Source organism: Cnephaeus nilssonii (assembly GCF_951640355.1).
Source record: "Cnephaeus nilssonii genome assembly, chromosome: 19".
Taxonomy (NCBI): domain Eukaryota; kingdom Metazoa; phylum Chordata; class Mammalia; order Chiroptera; family Vespertilionidae; genus Cnephaeus; species Cnephaeus nilssonii.
In genome coordinates this window covers 8,356,951-8,362,950 of record NC_137090.1, presented here as the reverse complement: position 1 = coordinate 8,362,950, position 6,000 = coordinate 8,356,951, and the positions used below count along the sequence as shown (strand labels likewise).

The 6,000-nt window shown below is 60.7% G+C and overlaps 1 protein-coding gene across 1 annotated transcript in view; it reads left to right on the top strand.

The window, feature by feature from the left end:
• Positions 1 to 1,993: 1,993 nt before the first annotated feature.
• Positions 1,994 to 6,000, top strand: part of RARA (retinoic acid receptor alpha) — a 44,055-nt gene continuing 40,048 nt past the window's right edge. The window contains exon 1 of the mRNA XM_079797969.1: positions 1,994 to 2,145. The gene's annotated coding sequence lies outside the window, so the exon portion shown is untranslated. The remainder of the gene's footprint in view (positions 2,146 to 6,000) is intronic.

Genomic DNA, 6,000 nt, shown 5'->3' with positions numbered 1-6,000 from the left:
AGATAATGAAGATGCTGAGAGATAAAATGTGTATTTAATAAGGGTGGGGGTGGGGAGCCAGAAGGGGGCAGCCAGGGCCTTCCCTAGTTTGGGGCCTAGCCAAGACTGGAGCTGAAAGCAAAGCTCGAGTAAGACTTGGCCCCAGGGTGTGGGGGTTTCTGGGCCTCCATCCAGCTGACTTCACTGCCTGCTGTTTGCCCTAAATTCCCCCACCTCCACCCTCTCACCCCCACGCTCCTTTCTTCCCTCTCTCCTTGCTCCCAGCGGGAAAAGGGAGTCTTGCTTCAACTTCAGTTTCAGATGGTAACTTGGCCTTTGGTGTGGTGTCCCCCCGCCCCAGAGTCAGCGGCAAGGTCGGCCTCGGGCAGCCCCCTCTAGCCTCAGCCTGTAGAAGCTGTGGGTTCACAGTATGGGGTGAGAAACGCTGGAGCTAATGAAGACCAGCTGCTCGTCTGGGTTCTGCCTGCAGTGAGCTGCAGGCCAGCCTTCGGTGGTGGTTAGAGGTATGGGGGTGCATGACCCCCATCCCTGGGCACAAGGATTTCCTGTGGCCGCGGAGGCTGGTGCTCTCTGAGCTGGTTTCATCCTTCGTTTGTAGGAGAGCAGTCTGTTTCCCTCTTCCCCGGCTCCCCCACCTCCCCAAATAACACTCAGCCCTTCTGGAGCTTTATAACTGTAGTGGTGGCCCAGCTGAGATCTGAGGATCTCCCAGCTCTTTTGTAAACACTCATTAACTCCCTGGGAAGCACCAAGGGCCCCGTTTAACAGCTGGGAGAGAACTGAGGCACATCAGGGTGAGAGGCCTGACCTGAGCTCACCCTAGACGGGCTCCACCCTGGGGCCCTCCATCCTCACTGTCTAGTTCCTCCCCCCAGTTCTCCCTGCAGCGCGCAGAAAGAAGTAGGGCAGTGCCGCTGCCCTCTCCCCTTCTAGGAAGAGGCCATGCTTCCCCGTTCCCTCGTTTCTGTCTCTGACTTTCCCTGGCCCTTCACCCCATGACATTTCCCCGGCTCTGCTGCCCGAGCTCTGCGCAACGCGCCTTGCAAAATGCTCTCCCTCCAGCCCTCTCCGCCCTTCCCATCCACCTCTCCCTGGCCCCCCTGGCCTCCCTGGCCCCCCTGGCCCACCGACCCTGAGTTCTCCCTTTGGAGCTACTGAGGTCAGCTCTCCTAAGCTGGGTCTGTAACCTTGAAGTTGATCTACTTGTGTTAAGAGGCCCTTCTGCCCCCCTTTATTTATCCCCAATGGTACCTGGGGAAATACTCTCTCACTTATTCATTCTGAAAAAGTTTCAGGATCCTCTCAAGGACTGGGACCCTGGCTGGTTTGGCTCAGTGGATAGAGCATGGACCAGCAGACTGAAGGGTCCGGGTTCGATTCTGGTCAAGGGCATATGCCGGGGTTGCCAGTCGATCCCCAGTAGGGGGCGTGCAGGAGGCAGCAGATCAATGATTCTCATCATTGATGTTTCTCTCTCTCCCTCTCCCTTCCCCTCTGAAATCAATAAAAATATATTTTTAAAAACCTACCAGTTTCCAACCAACATCAAGTTGTACTGTTCCTTTTACTTGCTGGGGTGGCCTCTGAGGCATTTAGGAATAGCGGGGAGGGATGGGGAGACTGCTGTGTTTGTGAGGGAGGGTAGACGTGAGGACCCACCCAAAGTGAATGCCTCCTTCCCCAAATTCTCAATAACTGAGCAGCTTAGCAGGAGTGGTAAGGAAAGCGATATTAACCCCATCTTCAGCACCAAAGCCCACACTCATTTCCTCGGGGGGGGGCGGGGGGCAGGAAGACATGCCTAATTTCTCCAGCCTCGTCCTCAGCGGAAGTCACCCATGGACTGTGTATGTGAGACGGGACTGTTCCTGTCCCCGGCCCATGACTCAGACCCCTGTCTTTCTCCCCGTGCGTTCCTCCCCCATCGGTCCTCGGCGCTGCCTTGCACCCGCTGACCCAGTCTGGGCTGCTGGCGGAAGGGCGGGCTTGCCAATGCTTGCAGAGTGGGCTTTAGGACCCAACGGAAACCCGTGCCTCTTGCAGCAGTCTAACCCAGAAGCAAGGGGAATCCTGAATCGAGCTGAGAGGGCTTCCCCGGTTCTCCTGGGAACCCCATTGCCCCCCTGCCAGCACACACCTGAGCAGGTAGGACCACGCGCACCCCCTCCCCACTCCCCCTCGGTCGCCTTCCGCCGGGCCTCTCCTCTTCTGATCTGGCGGCTTCCTTCTCGCCGGTGCAGGCTTTCCCCATCCCTCCTCCCCCACTGCTCACTGTCGTCCTGGGAGGTGGGAGCCTGCGAACCGTGGGGTGTCGGAACGTTCAGAGCACCCCCCTCCCATCCCTCCAGCCGCCCTCCCTGCACTTCCTCGAGGCAGTCCCCTTCTCCGGCTCAGAATAGAAAGTGGGGGGAAGGACTGCCCAGGCCCCACGCCCTTGCACCCTCCGTTGCAGTATTGCCCAACACCCCTTCCCCCACCTCACCTCCACAGCGGTGCTGGGGTGCCAGAGAGCCCAGGGATCAGGGAGCAGGAGCGGGACGGAGCCTGCCCGGGGATTTCTATCTTGCTTCCTCTTCGCCTCCCAGCCTCCAGAGCTCAGGACTTTGCCCCCCACTCCCTACTCACCTTGAAGGAGAAGTAACGTCTCCTTTGGGGCACACCTCACACTGGGGTGGCCAGGGGCGGTGCTGGAGGTTAGGGGGAGTTTGATGACCTCTCCTCCAGGGAAAGTTCTTTCAGCTTAGGGCCCCATGCCTGCCAACACCCATTGCAAAGATCCCCCACCCTCGTGCGTGTGTGTGTGTGTGTGTGTGTGTGTGTGTGTGTGTGTGTAGACCATGCGTTCGGTTGTAAGACCTATAAGCTTTGGCTGGAGGTGGCTGCGTGCATTGAAGGGGAGAGGTCCCAGAGGATGGCGCCGGCCAGAGCAGGCTCAGCCCAGATGGCCGGGGAAGGGGGTGTGGACCAGACCAGGGAGGACGCCCAGCCTTGCCAGCTCCCTGGGCTCCTGGCTCTCAGAGCCTCAGCTCCTGTGTTACCCCCGAAGCTTCTCCCCTCCTGCAGGCTCTGGGGAGAGGGCTGCATGGCACCTACTGGTCACAGTGGCTTCTTTTCCCCTCCAGCCTGGGCTCTGCGCTCTGCAGATCTAGGGCATCTCATTCTGGTTTGGTGGGTTTGCAGGAGGGGTGTCTGAGTTGTCTGAGTAACCGTGTGTGAGTATGCACATCGCCTCTGGGCATGGTAGGGAGACTGGGCAGGGAAGTGACGCAAGAGACTGGTCACACTTTGGGGGAAACCCCACTGCGTGGTGGGGGTGGGTGGCATGGCGTCCAGGTGTGTGTGGGGGGTGCTCTGTAGTCCTCTGCAACTCCCTGGGTTCCCCAAGGATTGGTCTTGGAGGAAAGGGTGGATACAGACGTCGCTCTGCTCTTGGCTCAGAAAAAGTAGAGATGCTGAGTGTGAGCCGTGAACTGAGACTCAGAGGCCTGCATCTGAGACTCGGCCAGGTCGTTTCACGATGCACATGTGTACAGTCTCTGCGTTTGTAAAATTGCCTGTCAGTAAAATTGGCTTGACAGGATAAGGCTGTAAAGACCCCATAAGACAATTTATCCTGAAGCTCCGTGCAAATGGTAGCTATGGCGGGGGGAGGGTACCGGGATGGGATGCTCTTCCTAAATCTAGGTCAGTCTCTGCCTTCAGTGTCCTTCCCCATCCTTGCCCATGGGGGGCGGGGGGATGGAGGAACCTGGCAGGGCTGTTGCCCCAGGGGCTTCGGAATCCCCCCAGGACAGGTGGTAGCTGTCGCCAGAGAGCCCGTGGTCAGAGGGGACGCATCCTCCACCCATCCAGGCTTTTCCTCCTCTGGGCTGCACACCTTCCCCTGAGCCCTGTCTCCACCGTCCTTCTGCCATTCCTGCTCAGCGTCCTTGTCCCTGTCTCTCCCCTGCCCGGTGGCCTCCTTGCCCGGCTCACTGGGCAAGAGACCTAATCGGGTTGGACAGCTGAGATATGTGTGGCGGCTGAGAGCAGGCGGGAGGGCAGCCAGGGGGAGGATGGTATGAGGGCTGCCCCTGGCACTGCCCGGGCCTCCCAGGCACCACGCGGAGCCCTGCTGACTGCTGGCTTGGCGTGGCTCCAGGGAAGGTATGCCCGAGGAAGCGCTGGAATGAAGGGGCCGGGGGCTGCAGACGAGGGGAGGAGGAAATACACCTCTTTGAGATGTGGTGGCCTTCATGCCAGCATCCCTGACACGGCCAGGGCAGGGAGGACAGCAGGTGAGAGCCAGCTCGGTCCATCCCCAGGCCTCACCCTCTTCTCCCTCCTTATTCAGAGATGTGTTCCCTTTCCCACCTAGCCCCTTGGGCCATTTCCTCCTGGTGGGTCACATCTGGGGGCTGCTGGGCCATCCTGAGTCTGCCTCGCTCTGGGCTGCTTCCTGCTCTCCCAGGTATTTCTCTCCCTCCCTCTGGGCTGGGCGCCAGGCCTCCTGGGTTTCCCGCCTGCCTCCCGGTGCAGGGCTGCCCTGCCGGCCACCAGAGAGTCGCTAAGCTGGTTTCCTTCCTCTGTGTGGGGCGGGCCTTCTCCCCGGGCTGGGAGGGGCCGGGAATCCCAGGTGGGAGAGGGCTGGGGGCCCTGCAGCCCCCCCCCCACCTCTGACTTATTGGGGGCAGCACATGCCCAGCCTGTGCAGCGCGGGCCTGTCCCAGCCTCCAGGCTTCCGTCTTGACATGTGGGTACCCCAGCTCTTCTGCTGTCCTCTTCAGCTTCTCCCCATGGCATCTGGGGGTGGCTGCTGAAACCCCTACATCTGCACCCACACACGTTGGGATTAGCATAATTGAGGCTGGGGCACGATTTCGGCTTCCCTCCAGCTGGGCCCGGATGAAGGGAGCCGGTACACACTTCCCCACACCAATTCCCTCTGCCCTCAAAAGACCAGTCCCTGCAGCCAGACCCTGCCCTCTCGGTGCCCACAATGTGGCTGGCACTGATTTGTCAGGAATTGGGAAGGTTTCCCCGTAGACCGCTCGCCTCCTCTCTCTTCCTCTCCCGGGGCTGGGACGGCTCAGTGATTGTAGGCACTTATGGGCAGGCCTCCCCCTAGGGAAGGGGTGTGGGATGCCCCCGAGATGGCCAAATTGGCACTCGTCCCAGGCTGGAGTACTGGCCGTGGTTCCGAGCTGGGAGTTTGGGGGGGGAGAGCAGGACATGGGCGCCCTGCCCCCCTCGCTTCCTGCTCTTTGGGCAGCTGTGGGCGAGAAAGGCTGCGGGACTATTTTTAGTTGGTCTGTCCCCTGGCAGGAGGGACGTGCAGAAAAGCACGGGGCAGGGAGAGGGGCTGGCCAAGGTGAGGGTAAGGAGGCAGGCTGCGGCCTCAGGAAGGGCCAGAGGGGCCGCATTCGGCAGGGGCGGGACCTGGTGGAGGGGTGCTCACCCAGGCAAACGGGCCGGGCCGGGCGGAGGAGTCCTGGGGATCCCTCAGGGTTGACTCTGTCCAACTAGGACTGGACTTAGAGCCAGAGGGGCTTTAGAGGCCCTATCTCCCCTTACAGAGGGGGAAACTGAGGCACAGAGAGGGGACGTGACTTGCCCCAGGACACTCAACTGGTCATGGGCTGCCCAGGCGCCTCACATGGCCGCTCACCACACCTGTCCGTGCCTTCCTGCAGCCAGGAGGGCCTAGGCCAGGCGCCTGGCCTGCCTCCCTTTCCGCGGGTTTGCGCGGGGTCTCTGGTAAACCCCAGCTGGGTTTGTTTATAGGTCTCCGCCATGTGGAGAGAGTCTGGATCCAGGTTGGAAGGAGGTCAAGGTTGGGGTTTGTTGAGGTGGCCTGTGGCCACTGGTGTGAATGGAGGTGCTGGGCAGGTGCCAACAGGCTCCCAGGCTGCGAGCTGTGGGGCTTGGCGACAAGTTCGAGGAGGAGCTTCCTGTCTGACTCCATTTAGAGACCCAGCGAGGGCCACAGGGCTGCCGGCGGTGGCGGGGTGGGTTGGGGAC